The sequence below is a fragment of the Mizuhopecten yessoensis genome, unplaced genomic scaffold (genome assembly GCF_002113885.1).
Source record: "Mizuhopecten yessoensis strain PY_sf001 unplaced genomic scaffold, ASM211388v2 scaffold715911, whole genome shotgun sequence".
NCBI lineage: Eukaryota > Metazoa > Mollusca > Bivalvia > Pectinida > Pectinidae > Mizuhopecten > Mizuhopecten yessoensis.
Genome location: NW_018479853.1, coordinates 48,655 through 67,314, shown reverse-complemented (window position 1 = coordinate 67,314; position 18,660 = coordinate 48,655).

The following is an 18,660-nucleotide window of genomic DNA, read 5'->3' as shown; positions in this document are numbered from 1 at the left end:
CCTACTTACTAATTGAGAATCCAATGACTCTCTTCCTTGAAGATAACATGTGTACATGGGTTTCATGTGTGAAAATTAACGGATGCCTGGCACGTTTCGGCAAAAGTGTTGATTTGTTTCCCTTCGAATTATAAATGTTAAAACAAAGACATCATTTTTTATGTGAAAAGGACCCGTAAAACAGGTCTTCAATTGTTTAAAGAGGAGAACTACTAGTAGTGTCATCTTCGAAACGTTCTGTTTTATGTTCACTGTTGCGCAGATACATTATGTAGCATTTCGGACAAATATTAACATCTTCATTTGTACAATCTATGCCTCTTGTAGTCAGTATATTTGTTTTACATTTCTTGTACCTTTACATTTACGAGATTTCTCGATACGATGGCAACCTTCACCAATACGTCTACTCTTTATTATGAGATGAATATTAACAAATGAGTATAGAATATTCCCTTAAACAATGTAAAACAAAACTCTGATGATAAAATATATAAAAAATAATAACAAAATGTACAAGAACAAATTCTAAAAAGTGCTAAGGATATTGATCTCAAAATTGATTGTTAACAAAAACTTAATCAATCACACCAAGCGATGAAGCAAATCTGAATTTGGAATTTGTTTTGACCTAACATTCAGTGAAAGGTTTATTGTAGGCTGAGTAGTGTTCACCGAGCAAGATGGCAGGTGTAAATTTTCTCCTGTTGATTTTCGGCCTGTTTTCTCGTTTCTACCCAACGAAAATTGACCATCATGTGATTGATTGAAAAGGTGCAAGTAGAAGATCTGGGTTTTTATGCCAGCACCAATCTAAAGTTGATACCAAAATATGACTCGGTACTCGAAAAACTTTGACCAGTGACCAGCGGTCAGTCGGACCACCGTGACCATGACGGATATGGCGGACATCAAAAACGATCCCGATCGACAACACTTTATTACAAGTACAGCCCATCCTGTACATCGTACCTAATGATTGTAAATATACTACTCTGCGGCCAGTGTCCAAATCCAGGACCAATCCAAACTCCATGTAGTGTTTGTAACAAATCTGTTGCATAAAACCACAGAGCAATGTCGTGCGATACCTGTGAACTTTGGTCTCATATTAAATGCAACAACATATCCCCAAAACTATACCTTGAATTCCAACAAAAAGGTGAATTCCAGTGGAACAGCAAAACATGTGTAAAATCCAACATCGAAAATGAAATAAACATTGATTTCGACAACAACACCAACGAGAGTGACCTCCCCTTTAAATTTAGAAACCACCAAACGCGCCTGTCGACGAGAGTGATCTCCCTTCTCCTTCCGTGTTTCAAGAACTTCACAATGCCAGGAAAAAAAACATCTATCGAACTTCTTGTGTGCATATCTCAACATAAACAGTCTGCGACACAAATTTGATCAGGTACATGAACTACTAGCAAACTATACAGTTGATCTCCTATTCTTATCGGAAACCAAAATAGACGATAGCTTTCCTGATGCACAATTTAGCGTAAAAGAAATTCTCATGGCGGCGGAATAGCAGCATAATTACGTTCGGACTTACCAGGACACCGGGTAAAATACATAGATTTTCAGGACATAGAATCAATTTCAGTTGAACTATCATTATCTAATTTGAAATGGTTAATTCAAGAAGTCTATAGACCTCCTAGCATGAAAGAAAACACATTCACATAAGACTTTTGTAAGACTTTTGACCGCTGTACCACGAAATATGACAATCTGATGGTTATAGGTGACATCAACTATGATTTGTTATCTGATAAAGGAAACCCATTACAAAATGTATGTGATATTTTTGACTTATCAAATCTTGTGAAAGCCCCAACCTGTCATCCTAAAAACACAGAACCTAGCCTTATCGATGTAATTTTGACAAACAAACCAAATCTAACAGGTAAAATTTGTAACTTTGATACAGGAGTCAGCGATGTACATAATATTATAACAGTTCAACTACGGAGTAAGATCACTGTTAGAAAACAGGAATGGATGTCGTACAGAAGTTTTAAACATTTTAATATCGAAAATTTTCTTAACGACCTATATAATGCAAAACTTGACGACATTGCCAAACACGAAAACATAAACACGGCTTAAAACCAATTCAGCAACACACTAACACGCATAAGAGACAAGCACGCACCAATGAAAAAGAGAAAACCACGAATAAATCAAGCACCCTTCATGAACAAGAAACTACGACAGGAAATATATCACAAGAAAATGCTACACAACAAATTCACATCGAACCGTTCAGGCCACAACTGGGAAAATTATAGAAAACAGAGAAATAAGGTCACTAAATTAAGAAAACAATCAATAAGACACTATTTCATAGACAAATGTACAGGGGGGCAAAACACGCAAAACTTTTGGGACACAATTAAACCTTTTATAACCAACAAAGGAAATCAAAAACAAATTGACATCGTCCTAGATGAAGAGAAAATAGGTTATGAGCAAACAGAAGTAGCAGAAATTTTTAACAACTTTTTTGTTAACGTAGCAAAAGAAATAGGTACAAACAGCATCGACATAAACAATACCCACCCTAGTTTACAAAAAATCACAGAAAACCAGAAACACAACACTCAAATGAGTCAATTCAAATTTAAACCAGTAGACGAACAATTCATACATAAACAATTTAACAAAATAAACCCTAAGAAAGCAACGGGCTACAATAACATATCGCCTAAATTAGTACGTTTAGCACAACCCGCCATCACTAAACCAGTCACTACACTTGTCAATACCGCCCTATCCACCTCCACCTTTCCAGACAACCTAAAATCAGCCCAAGTCAGACCAATACACAAGAAAAACAGTACACTTGACAAAGGCAACTACAGACCCGTCAGCATTCTCCCGGCACTTTCCAAGATTTTTGAGAGATCCATACATTCCCAACTCAGTGACTTCTTTGATGACGTTTTTCACCCTTATCACTCTGCATTTAGAGCAGGATATGGGTGTCAAACGGCATTCCTGAGAGTCATCGAGGACTGGAAGATGGCACCAGCCCAAAATCAGTATGTAGCCTGCATACTGATGGATCTCTCAAAGGCCTTTGACTGTTTGTCCCACAACCTTCTTCTTCTCAAACTCCAAAATTATGGTTTAGATCAGTCGGCAACAAATTTACTTTCGGACTATTTAAGTAATAGAAAACAATGCGTCAAACTTGGCAAAACCACTAGCACATTTCAGAATTTATACAAGGGGTACCCCAAGGATTAATTTTAGGCCCTATTCTTTTCAACGTTTTTATCAGCGACATATTCCATTTCATAGAACAAAGAAACCTGTACAACTATGCCGACGACAACACACTCACCAAAGCACACTCCTCACTAGACATAGTCAAATCTTCACTACAGACAAACAGCGACGCACTAATACACGCGTTCGCAGACAACCACATGCAGGCAAATCCAGCCAAATTCCAGGCAATGGCTATAGGCAAAAAAACACAAGAAAATATCACATTTAGTTTAGGACAGAACAATTTGATTAACTGCGAACCAGAAGTGAAATTGCTAGGTGTCACCATAGATTTCCAACTAAACTTTCATACACACATCTCAAACACTTGTAAAAAGCATCTACACAATTAAACGTACTAAAACGAATAGGCAGACACTTAAACAGACTAGGCAAACTCACTATATATCACTCATTCATCCTCTCAAACTTTAACTTCTGTCCCCTCACATGGCATTTCTGTGGCGAAACAAACACCAAAAAAATGGAAAAAATACAGGAAAGGGCACTCAGATTCATATACGACGACCACACATGTACATACGAAGTTTTATTGGCCCGCTCAAAATTACCATCCCTCAAAATTAGACGCCTCAGAAATTTTGCAATCGAAGTATACAAAATTACAAACAAACAAACACCCACATACCTGCATGACCTCATCAGTACCACACAAAAGCCATACTCCTTTAGATACCACAACACAGCAGACATACCACAAGTAAGAACAACCAAATTTGGCAAACACTCTTTTCGATCTGAAGCACCAAAAATATGGAATTCTCTGCCAGACCACTTTCGAACAGCAACAACACTTTCGCAATTCAAAACACTTATAAACAGCTGGTACGGACCACAATGTAAATGTGTCACATGCAAACAACCTACATAATATACCACACAATAGCATAGCATCACTTATTACTCTCATACAAGTACACAAGGTTTTTAAATATGCTTTTACACCCAATGTTTTTAGACTGATATCTGCTATTTTAAACAGCTACTTGTGTACATGTGCTTTTAACAAATGATAGTGCTAACCTAGCTGAAAATGAAATGTGATGTATGAGTAAAGTATTGACTTTGTAACTGTTTTATTATGCAATGTGTATGTCATGTATGTTAGTCGGTTTTAATAGCTCCTTAGAGCTAATGGTGTATTGTTATACCATGTACCGACTCTAAATAAAACTTTTGACTTTCACTTTGACTTCGCAACGAATGTCTTTACCGATTACCTGTAATCAGGTGCATTGCTTTCTGGTGGACGCCAGGGAGATGTATTAGCCCCTTACCTTTTTGGCTACACAGGATATTTTGTTGTGCGAAATAAATACTTCCCATAATTTTTTTTCGACTCAATTTTTGCATACATAATAAAATTATTTGAAAAAACACCACTTGTTCTTACTATGACAATTGTTGGTATACATATGCAAGACCACACACTTGTGATTTTCTAACGAATCAGAAAGCACGAGTTTATTGCGCGGACGAATATATTCACGAGTGCTCGGAGCGCACTAGTGAATATATCCGTCCGCGCAATAAATGAGTGCTTTCTGGTTCGTTAGAAAAACACAAGTGTGTGGTCTTGCTTTTATCACATACCTTACGTATTTGGTAGAGATCGATACAAAGATTTTATGAATTTGATAATTTTTGCAAATACCTGGTTCCCATAAAAAGTAGTTCCGGCTAGTAGGTAAATACAACATTCCGTATTGCACATGTGCAATACAGAACATTGTATTTCATCGACCTAAGCATAATGATGCAAAAATATGAGATTTTTATTCAGAAAAAACATTTCAGGCTTATATTCTATGTTTCGACCCCCATGCTGTAATTAGGTTAATTAATCATCTAAATTAATAAGTAGAGTGATTAAAAGTACATGTAATAACTCCTCGGCTCCTATGTAGATTAACATAGCTGGAAATAGTCCCTTTGGCCTGATACTAGTTATCTACGGCGTTGTTAGAGTATTACTATGGTATATCAAGGTGTCACTTCGACTACACTACGGTAGATGCCGGCACTACTCCGGTACAACTATCAGTCATAATACATACAGGTTCCACTACGGTATCATCATGGATTGTTAAGGTATGACTACGGTTTGTCCGGGGTTTCAAGGTTACATTACGGTCCGCCAAGTTGGCGCTACGTCATCATCGGTTCCGTCACGGTGTCAATGCGGTAACGCCAAGGTTTGTTACGTGATGCCCCGGTGGCTAGATATATTGGGACAATTTTTCTTACTCACAATTTGTTTTCTACAACTGACCAAACGAAGGAAGTCTCAGACTACTTTAAGACCCTTAGTGTTCCTCGTTGCTGAGTAACTTGGACCGTCATCACGTAGTTTGCAACTTGCTGCATATTCCATTCTAAAGCCAGTTCATCAGCTGAAGTTTGTTTCTGTGATTGATGAAGACACCGTCTACATATATGTATAATGTGACTCTTTCCCAAGACTGAAGTAGCATGTGACTTCGAGCAGATTTTGTCCCCAATTTATAGCACCCTGATCCGGAACTGTGACAAACCTTATTCCTGTCGTCACTGCCGTACACTCAAACATAGCACCTACGTGCTATAGTCGTGGTGAAACCGTGTCACACATGGGAAATGCTCGAGCAACCGTGAATCGTCGTATTGTCACCATAAGGAAATCGTAGTGGAAACGGCACATACCATGTCAGACCATGGTCAGCGTACGATATGTATGGTCGGTGGTGTTTGTAATGATACCGTAGTATGAATCTCTCTAGTGCTGCCGTGAGTTGGTAGGACTCCCGAACACTACGGTAAAACCCTCGGATCTACGGTGGTCCTACGGAACAGCCGGTTTTCAACATATCGTGGCTCGGCAATCAGGATCAACACGGACTTGGCTTCAATACGGACTCGCTACGGTTACCCGGGGTTGCCCCCGGTTTGCACCACCGTAGCTCACTGGGGGTTTATACCGGCAAATGTAACCGGGGCTTAAGCTTATATTTAAAAACAGAAACATGATGAAATAGTAGAATACAATAACATATTACAAATGTCATATTAAATCATATTTGATCAATTCATCAAAATATAAAAACGTGTTTTCATACGCAGATGCAATGTCAATCTGGTCAATTTCTCGGACACGAAAAACAGACAAATACAATATATTACCTGTACCTGAGCGAGATAAGATTATGTAACATACACCTCGGTCGGGATGATACAGAATCTTAGCATCTCAGCCCGAGACTGAGATAACCCGATCTTGCTCAGTTACATGTAATTGATATTTTTCTAGCACATTTTACTTCGAAAAAAACTCCCGTCAGGGGCCTCAAATAAATAGCCTCTACACTACTTAAGCTACATTTGAACGCTTCCTTGCAAAAAAGACAACGTATTTCACAGTGTATATTATATTTTATCTACAACATTAGATATCATACAACATCAAAACAATACATTTAAAGACAAAACTGAATATTCCTAATGCAGATGTCAATTTCAAACCGTTAACGCGCGGTTGAAAATACCGCCGTGTAAACATTCCGCAAAATGCCACGTCAAGGTACCAGACAGATTGGACGAGATGGAAAAATCAAGCATGGGGTATGCCGTTGGATATCTATGTCTGAGGTGCGAGAAAACAATTGATAGTTTCAATGAGTCCAACTCGGGTAGAAACTGATATATTAACTATTGATGTTTTTACCAATCTTACTGAAGTAGCACTACATGTAAACATGTCTACGGCAGATTAATTATTAACTCCACAATGTGATGGAGTTATCAGTTAACAATTACCGTCGCACGGGGATACGGAGGGCATATATCGTCCCTAGAAGACTTAAGGCATGTCTGTTGCCCCCGGAGAACTTAAAAAGGCAAACGTCCGTCTAGAAGGGCTATATCGTAAGAGGAATACAGAGAGGTCTGTAGAGAGCATTTAAACCTCCGAAAAGGACCAAGCATGATTTGTTATGTACTCACCTGTAATCTTGTTGAATCCTTTGTCGGTTCCAGAGGGACCAGAGAAGACGTTTGCAAACATATGACATAACCCATTTACAAAGGAAAAGGCGACACATGCACATTTACGCTGTACACAGTAGGCGGAACACATGCTGTTGGTTGAGACGTTGGTCCATGTCACCCTTAACGGGTCTATAACGGTGGCTACATCCACACTTAGTCCCTCAGCGAAGTACCTCGATAGGATCTGCTGTCGTGTGACTACAAAACATTGCGTACTTTCCTTAATGAATAAACTGGACAACGCTTACCAATAACATAACAAACTTAGCATATTAAACAGTACAAGGGTAAAATTACAAACTATGTAGCATGTTTAACAGTACGACGGTAACATTACAAACTCAATATCATGTTTAACAGTATGAAGGTAACATTACAAACTCAATATAATGTTAAATAGTACGAAGGTAACATTACAAACTCAATATCATGTTTAACAGTACGAGGGTAACATTACAAACTCAATATCTTGTTTAACAGTACGAGGGTAACACTACAAACTCAATATCATGTTTAACAGTACGAAGGTAACATTACAAATTAAATATAATGTTAAATAGTACGAGGGTAACATTACAAACTCAATATCATGTTTAACAGTACGAGGGCAACATTACAAACTCAATATCAGGTTTAACAGTACGACGGTAACATTATATAAATATGACATTCATTAGCAGGTGACACTGAATATTGTTCGCCTCGGGTGACAATGGGTTTTTGAGAGTTGACAATATTCACTGTCACCTGCTAATGAATGTCATATCTATTTTGTTTCGCCAAAAGTCTTTGTAGCTCAGAAACGGCAGCAAACATCGATAATGACATCTTGTTTGTTGATAGCCTGCTGTTTACAATCGCTATCGCACCGGCACTTGATAAAATTGGCTGTTGCCGTCAAATGTTCTTGTGACCATCACGGTGGGGAAACGAAGCGGTGAACGCACATTTTTCACGCATGTCATATTTTTCACTGTCTCATGGCAATATCACCCGCGCCCCTTAAAACCAATGTATTTTCGGAGTGTGACAGAGATTTTTGTTTAATTTTCTCCCACCCAATCAAATAGCTAGAAATTCACTTGAGGTGTAACAATACAAACTATGTAGCATGTTTAACAGTACCACGGTAACATTACAAACTCAGTATCATGTTTAACAGTACGAGGGTAACATTACAAACTCAATATCATGTTTAACAGTACGAGGGTAACACTACAAACTCAATATCATGTTTAACAGTACGAGGGTAACATTACAAACTCAATATCATGTTTGACAGTACGAGGGTAACATTACAAACTCAATATCTTGTTTAACAGTACGAGGGTAACACTACAAACTCAATATCATGTTAAATAGTACGAAGGTAACATTACAAACTCAATAACATGTTGAATAGTACGAGGGTAACATTACAAATTAAATATTATGTTTAACAGTACGAGGGTTACATTACAAACTCAATAACATGTTGAATAGTACGAGGGTAACATTACAAATAAAATATCATGTTTAACAGTACGAGGGTAACATTACAAACTCAATATCATGTTTATCAGTAATAGGGCAACATTACAAATTAAATATCATGTTAAATAGCACGAGGATAACATTACAAACTCAATATCATGTTTAACAGTACGAGGGCAATATTAAAAATTCAATATAATGTTCAATAGTACGAGGGTAACATTACAAACTCAATATCATGTTTAAAAGTACGAAGGTAACATTACAAACTCAATATCACGATGGGGAAACGAAGCGGTGAACGCATATTTTTCGCGCATGTGCTATTTTTCACTGTCTCATGGCAATATCACCCGCGCCCCTTAAAACCAATGTATTTTCGGAGAGTGACAGAGATTGTTGTTTAATTTGCTCCCAACCAATCAAATAGCTAGAAATTCACTTGTAACAATACAAACTGTGTAGCATACAACGGTAACTTATTTACAAGTACATCGTGGTGTTAGATATGGTGACCCAATTAGTCCATATGTTTTCATTTTATGTGTAGAAATTTTAAGTTCAGCAATAAAATTAACCCTTGTTTGAGGGTATTAAAATAAATAACTCTGAATATCTCATAAAATCAGTTTGCGGATGACACCTCATTTACTTTGTCAGATGATCCAAATTCTTTAAACTCAGTTTTTGAAACTTTAAATGATTTTGGCAATGTCTCTGGTCTTAGGATAAAACACTGGCAGTATGGATTGGGAAAACGGTGTTGTGGAGAGGAAATACGTCAAGAGAAATATTTGATTTGGAATCACCAAGGGAAGTTTAGATTGTTAGGTATTACTTATAATTTTCAATTAAATTAGAAATCTGTTGGATTTTCTTCAGTATCTTTGGAAGCGTGAACAACCGTGTTCTAAACCTGTTTCAATACCACGATATTTCATAAACTTGGATAGAAAACCAAGATATATTTGTTACAGGAATATCAAAATAAACTAAATTAGCTTTTTATCTAACTTCAAGGCTATGGGCATTCCTTAGATTTACAGTTTCTAGTGATATGTATGGAAAACCCACGGATGTTAATAATTTATATAACAGACCTACTTACCATATCAAAGTACATTATTTCTTTCGGTTTGGCATGATTAACGTGATAGAATGGACTAATTACAACTGTGAATAAATCTTCATTCGCAATCTTGTTTTCTATTGTCGACATTTTTTTGCATACATTCTGATAGAAACTTATTCTCCAGACTTCAATACATACACACAACAAATTTCAGAACTCTTCAGAGCTTAAGGACTTCCCACCCTTCGTAATACACATGTTTTTCTTGTCGTATTTTCGTGTCGTCATTTCCGTATTGCGAATCGGGCATTCCATTACCGTAGTGTAAATTATAGTAACATCTGGTAAACAATAGTACACGTGGGTGACGATGATATGTCAACATCCGATATCGAGACTTGACTTGGAAATAAACTGTACGATACAAAGACATAAATAAACTCACGGGAAGACATTGACATATGATCAGACGACTTCGGGAAGGTCGTTTATGAGGCGCATCGAATGCAGGCTGATGTGTTTTGTTTACACACCTGTACATTTCACGTGCTAACACTAGTTCCCAAGCTCGGGGTAGCTACGATTTTTGTTGTCGAGCAATTTACGCTCTGTCAGGTAAATCATTTCACAAATGCTTTAACAATAACTCTGTGAAAATAGTATTTAATAAAATATCAAGATCCCTATAAAATGCTACCATGTGATAACCAATGGTTACATATGTACCTGACATGTAAATATTCCAGGCGTAAGCGGGCTATGAATGATATCCAAAGTAAAGTGATTGAGAGTAATTTTGGTCTATAAAAGAACAGTAAATTGACAGTTTTAATATCATAAATTAATTTGTTTCCGTCGTTTTTGGTAAAGTAAAGAAAATAACTGTCACTGTATAAATGTTATCCCTCTACAAAAAGTTCCGTTTTTTTTTCAAGGTAGACAACTCTCATCAGGATCAATGTAAAATAAATGTATAATTAAGGCTTTGTGTATATTTGGTTCAATTTATCACTCTTTTTGTATTAAACTGTATGTCCTGTTTGCTTTTAGCTTGTTTATAACTACTTTTATCCATACTATTTCAATAAAAAACACTTTGTGTAACGTTTTTAAGATATTTTATGATAAATAAAATATTTGTAGGGTTGATAAGCAATGTCTTTTTCATTTTTTTATTGTTATAATAGTTTTGAACAATGCCACACACTCAAAAAATGTAAAAGTGATTCATTTGACAAAATTTCGATTTTTTGGTATTTTTTACAAAAATCAGTGACTATGTGTTTTACTTTTTAGTTTAATAATAAGTCATTTGCTGTAGCAAAAGGTCATTCATTTGTGAAATTAGGAAGGAATTTAGGTTAACTTTTCCCCTTACGCTGTATTTTAGCCAAGGATTCGTTTGGCCTTCATAGTAGTACTGACGGGTCCAATGAAGACGAAATGATCATTTCTGTAGAAAGAATGTTTACTTTTTTCTTTCTTTCTGCATTTACTTTTTATTATTTGTGTATTGCTAGGTACATTTGGATGTCTTGATACTGTTAAATTGGTATCCATTTTATCCATTTGGTATAAAGAGATAATGTTATTTAATATATATATTCTTAATCTATTATATGGTAGTCGTTATCATTATTGCAGTATGACGACTAGACTTATTTCTATTTTCAGTTTTTCAAGGAAGTACTAACTAACACTTAAACATACCTGGTACCTTCCACAGCAATAGCGAAATCACTAACAGCGCTGCCTGCAGCTGGCACCTGTCTGTCACCATCATTGGTATCACTTAAGATGATCCGGATCTTTATAATCACAGCTTCCCACTCAGCGTCATTTTACTCGAACAACGAACGATCCAGTACTTTACATACCTGAGATTCAAGATGAATGCCAGTTCACATATCGTCTAATAGAGTTTGAGTTTCTCGTGTCTTGTACCGCTGTTACTGTTGTTGTCGTTCTAATTTGTGTTGGCTGTAACAATGATAGTGCCTTCCTCCTCCTTGTCAGTAACTCTGATATTATTTTTTATTTTATTTTTCACGCTAATTTATCTACACTTAACTATCCTGAGTACATCCACTATCGACGTGATACTGTGCGGCTTCGACTTACTCATTAAGTATGACCCTTGTTTTATCTACACTTAACTATCCTGAGTACATCCACTATCGACGTGATACTGTGCGGCTTTGACTTACTCACTAAGTATGACCCTTGTTTTATCTGAGTACGTCCCTTCAGGGATGATCGGTGAATTGTTCACGGTTCGATTCGTTTGTAATTCAATTACGACTAGATCACAAATCGTCAAACCATTGCACTGCACTACAAGAAGTTGGCTTTTAGTGTCAACAGGGCGGATTTGTTATTTATCATCCATATAGGGTATTGTTAGATAGCTCGTGTTAAAAGTTGAAAGATCCATTTTTAATCCACTGAACCGGTTCACCTTAATGACTGCCGACCAGTCAAGCTTGCGACTACTCTAAATCTATGAATTTTAAATCGACAAAAAGTATAAAAATGTATCCGAAATGAACCAACTTATTAACATTGTCCTATCAAATCTACTGAAAACTGCATCCCAAGTGAGAAGTCCCGTGTTTTCATTTCTAAAACGAAGTCTTCAATTTATTATGAGTGAACATGTAAAAAGAACTTACTGGTCAATTGCTATCCAGCAACACGATCAATCGTATCACGCCTAACCAGTATAAATCAATACATACCTTTTCGAGAGCAAAAAAAAAAAAAAAATGCTGTTTATATTAATGATAATTAAACATGATATATATATAATATTAATAAAAAATATAGCTAATTTGATATTTTCAATATTCCAACTGTTTCCGATGCAGAAAAACTACATAGTGAAAAAATCCACATGAGTCCTATGTGATTTTTTCACTTTTTGAGAAATTCCACATTTTTTCCGGACGTCTCCTCATCAAATCCTTCGCGGCGTCCATCTGTAAACAGCCTTTATTTTTTATTTTATTTTTCATTTTTTTGTAATTGTCTATTTTCCAACTTTTTTTAACATACATAAAATCCTACAATCAAAAGATCATAATCAGCATCATCATAAAAATGCCATTCATCATAATTGACAATTAAGCAATATATATAATCTTCATCATCATCATCATCATCATTACTGTTATCAATTATCATCGTCATTTACAATTATATGTACACTTATCATCATTCATCAAATGCCACTCATCATCACATCATTATAATCATCATCTTCATGTCATTATTCGCATCATTATTATCAACATCTACATGTCACTTTTCATCATGATCTCCATCATCAAATGACAATCTAATCTAAAGACATTCATCATCATAGTTTGTCATTTAGCGGTGGCATGACAACATCCTCACAACTATTGCTATTCCGTCTCTGCGTATTGCAGAGTTATCTTCTCTTGGGAGCAGGCATTGATTGTTACGTCATTGGTCTGTGTGAGAAAATTACGTCGTTTTCTCAAAAATTGATGACGTTATTCTCACAAACAAGTGACGTAACAATCAATACCTGCTACCAAAAGAAGATAACTCTGCAATACGCAAAGACGGAATACAAATACATACCCTCACACACACACAATATATATAATCTTCATCATCATCATCATTACTGTCATCAATTATCTTCATCAATTACAATTATATGTACACTTATCATCATTCATCAAATGCCAATAAATTTTGAACAATAAAATGATCCTTAATATCATTAAACAGTCTTTATCATGAACATGCATATTCCATATATTTTCCCGCTCGGTACATAAACTCAGACGACCTGACGTCTGCTCATCAAATTTACGGCGGCCATTTTGAAAAGTGACTAATCAACAAATAGAGGCGGTCCGGAATTCTTCTACATGAGAAAGAGATGTTCCATTTTCGGTCCGGATCAGTACAGTTTGTTGATTAGTCACACCTTGTTATTGCATAACATACGCAATGGCGGCGCTCTTAGTGGGAAATTTTGAACGATTAAACACCGAGGACTCTACTGGTGAAATGTGGCAGCCGTTGGTGATAACTAAGGCGGATTTGGATCAATAAATACCCAACTAATCGATGTATGTGTTGGGTCAAAGCAATTTGTTTTTGTCACCACCTTAAAATTTAGCACAGGGCCAGGGGCACAAGGCCTCGTTACATATGTCTAAAATGACGACAATAGTACCCAACGTACACAGTCTGTGATTTGCATGTTATGTGTGTTTGGCTTTATTTTGCAGTAAATAGTTATTGACTGTCTCATAATTTCATCATTTTTACACCCCCTCCCCAATTCCCATTTTCTGGACATTTATATAAGTTTAAGTGCTGTAATCAACATACAATAAAAATACCACAAAGACCATTCCTATGTAGTATAGGGTTATAAATACAAGCTCTCCCTAAATAATGCTAAATTTATCTTAGTGTGACACTATAACAGGAGAGGAAAATTAAAAATGCATGGCCAGACTGGTATTCGAACCCTGGGCCCGTATTCATGAAACCGTTCTCATGCTCAAGCATGGATTTTGTGCTCAAGGTTAATTTCTTGTTCCAGTCATAAATTATTTAAAAAATCTTGTTTTGCTAAAGTTTTGGACAAAAATTGAAGAAACTAGAAGCCGAATACTGTTGTCAATATTTTAATTTGATTTTTTGATGGTTGACACGATTTAGATGGGTTACAAGACAGCTGGTTTGAGCACAGAATCCATGCTTGAGCATGAGAACGGTTTCATGAATACGGGCCCTGGACTCTCTAACAGCTACCTGGTCACCGGCGAACAACCCAGTCCAGTTCTTCTACTTTCCTCCCTTCTTCAATGAAGTCCTAAACTCACGGGACTTGACCTCTTCCACCTTCTTTGGGTCTATTTGTTTTTGGCACAAAATGTAATTATAACAGGAGAGCGAGATGCACTGCCAGACTGGGATTCCAACCCAGAACGCTCTGACCTCTAGATGGCTGCAGTACTAAACGCTCTGACCTCTAGATGGCTGCTGCACTAATGGCACCAACTGAGCTATCCGGTGGAAGGCACATGACCCAGTCCAGTTCAACTATTCTACACAAGTATGGTTAAGGTACATGTGTAGTATATAGAATATAGCTTTCTGGTTATGCATACAAGATTAAATTTGTGGTAGATTAATTTAAAATATCTGTACACTGGTAAAGATATAATTTCAGTTAATAAGTATATTCCCACCTTAAATAACTTCAGTCTGCTTGTCGTGACAAGACACAAATTTGTCATTAAACCAAAAGATTAGGAGATTTTGGTATAAACTTGCTAGATCAGCCTTTTTGAAACCTTTTCCCCCAGTTGTTGTATGTGTAAACCAAAGGTTCAAATATGCTTGTATATTATTTCAAGCACAGTTAATACTGATGAATTATGCATTCATGAAAAGCATATTCACAGATTTATCTATACAAGGTTAAGATTTCGATGAAAGATAAAGTACATTCCGTATAATTCTTACTGATTCAGCTTTGAGTTAATCTTTATTTAAAGATTTGTATCTTTTGCAAATATTTTTTTACCTTTGATTGTCTCAATTGGAATAACTTAATGAGTTTATGGTATTTTAACTTGTGTTACAGCAGTAAAATGAAATATCCACAGCTTATTTCTTTTTAACTAAAAATACTTTATTAAGTCAACTTTCAACCAATTCAATGATTATTTTTTGCTTATGTTATTGTATTTTAAAATATTATTTTGCTCAAAATTAATAGTACAGTGTATACAAATGCATTGGAACATTTCACACAATATTTTAATATTTTATAACAATCAATTGGATTCTGAGTAGCTCAAACCATGTTCGTATGCATGTATGCATGTATGTATGTACGCATGTATCTATGTGTGAGCGTGTGTGTGTAGGAGTGCATACATTAACGTACGTGGGTGCATAACTATGCATGCAGCCATGCACAAGCATGTGAGCAAGTAAATATTATTTATGTATGTATGTAGGTGGGTAGGTATGTACTTACGTACGTATGTGTGTATGTATGTATGTATGATAAATTTGACAACCTAAACTTGTCCACACTGTTGGACTTACTTCTTTGCCCCATATGTGTGTATGATAGATATATGTGTTTATGATATGTGTGGGGATGCATACATGGAAGTTTGTGTGCGATCATAATTATGTAAAAAGAAATAGCGGAGTTGCTAACATAATAATAGATCAATTGACTTCTGATTTATTATCTTATGACGTCTTTGAATACGATTCTTTATCAATGACCTTTGTATTCATATGATAACATATATCATATGTAAAGTAAGTCATGTGGATGGTCTTTCCCGATGCAAACAGTCTAGTGGAAACGGATATACCAGGAGGACAAGAATGAACAGGAGAATGACGTATTAAGGCTCGGGATGTGACGAACAATTGATCAGCAATAGTGTATGGAATGTGAACAGTCTATCACAACGACTGTAGGGACAAACATCCACATGATTATGATTATCATAGGGTATATTTTATATTTAGATCTTACTTAAATGCATGAATATCAATCATAAAGTGTATTAACGATGACGCAACAGAAGGATTTTTCTTGACCACAATACACTGATTTTATGAATATTTTACACTGCATTTCCCCAACTCTCTTCTAACTTCCCCTGTAATTTATTCACGTCACTATCCCTAAGCTATAGTTGTTAATGTTGGTTACGATGAAAGGTAACAGATTTATATAAGTGTATTAACACTTGTTTCTGTCTCCAATTCATCTATGTTTAATCATATTTGTATTATGGTTTACATATGTTATGTGAATAAAACAAAGTTTAAACTAACAATCTCGACTATTGAATATATATATGCTAATAAGTTACATTTGTAGATGCTAGTACTTATTATGCTCTCTAGCCTATGTAGACGAGTACAACCAATTGCTCTTAGAAAACAGTTGTAAGAGCAAACAGCTGTTCATTATTTTTGTTTGTTTTTCATCTTTATAACAATTCATTAAAGTTACAGAAGGTATTGTTTTTTTCTCAGAAATGATAGATTAAAATAAAAAGTATTTTTTGGCCACAAGAAATAAAGACTCAGAGTTTGTCGCAGAATATTTCTAAATAGAGAATTATTATAGAGAATACTTTAAGACACTGAAGAACTGCCTGCATGTGTGGGAAAAGACAATTCTTTACACAGGCCATATAAAGCCATCAACAAGCAACATCCTGAATTGAAATTAAATATTACACAAATAGAAGAGTTGCAGCTATCCTCAATTTTGTCCCAATTTTAGCTCGCACGGTCATATGTATAATGACATCTGTCAACTTTTCTTCACACAATTTCATCTTATGAACCACTGATTGAAAGTAAACTAAACTCGACTTGAAGCATTCGTATCGATGGAGGTAGGGGATCCAAAATTGTAAAAATGGAAGGACTAACATCCAGGGAGCTGAAAGTGTGGGCCCAAGAGGTTATAACTTGGAATTTGTTGAGATCCCTAACCTTTAGCAAAATTCATAATTGCTGAATAAAAAAAAGAGATGAAAACACAAATAATGTACCCACGGAGACTCAGTCCCTAGGTCAGATATCCTGACACCTCAACTAATATCGTACAGCTGGGAAACTTACAAAGGACCTGTTACAGGAACAAAAGCATTTTGCCCAATGAGCAATTTAACCATTACTGGGTTATATTTCCGATTCTTGTACACCAAAAATCTTTTAATATTATTTGGTGCATTATGTTGAGATATGATAGTAAAAATTTCAGAAAATTTGAGAACCGGTAAATTTGTCATATAAATGTCAAATTGTAGCAACGTCTATTTCAAATAAAATCCAACAACCTTATGACCTATAGTCATGTTTGATCATTTAACAATACGTCGAACCAATTTATTATCGCAACTGATCACATTTTCATCAATAAGGTCTGCTGCTCATGATGAGCGCAACTATAAAGCTAGATGTTGCAAAATAGAAAAGTTATGCAGTCTCACACACAAAAAAAGTTTGGAATGTTATGTACATTTTTAGTTGTTTCGCATCTTTATGGAAGTGATAGACATATTTCCGGTTTTTGTACACCAACATACTTTGGATATTATTTGGCACATTATGTTGACTGACGATAGTAGAAATTTCGAAAAAATCGGTATGGCGGAGTGTCACATACTGCATTTTAGGCCCTCATCCCTTTACTTGCAGTGTTATGACCCTTTGTTCAGACTATAACCTTAACAAGTCTGGGGCAGCAAACCTGTATAGGCATACATACATCATGACAGGACAAATCGTAAGCTACATATTTCAAGGAACATAGCACGAAATTAAGGGCCTCTGATTTAGAATTGTTTGTTGTCTTTTTTGCAAGCCACGACTCAAACGTTGTGCGACTTTATGTCTCATGCATTCCCTTTATGTAGAGTATGGCCCTTTGCTGTCTGGCCAAGATAAGCAATAACTAGTCAGTGTTAGACCATATACATGTACTAGATTACAGGTACCATTTATGAAAAATGCATCATAAATTTGAAATGATTACTGAAATAATGGATCCCAGACCATATCTTAGCAGCTGTTTCATATATGGGCAATAAACATTTCAACTATGTACATCATGAGAAGATGGTGTGTCTCATCCTAAAACAAGGTCCCTGTGTTTTTACTATGACCTTCACCTCCAATACTAGTCCGAATTATTCTGACGTTTTATCGACTTTTTTCATATCGGTCTGTCGTCGATTAAC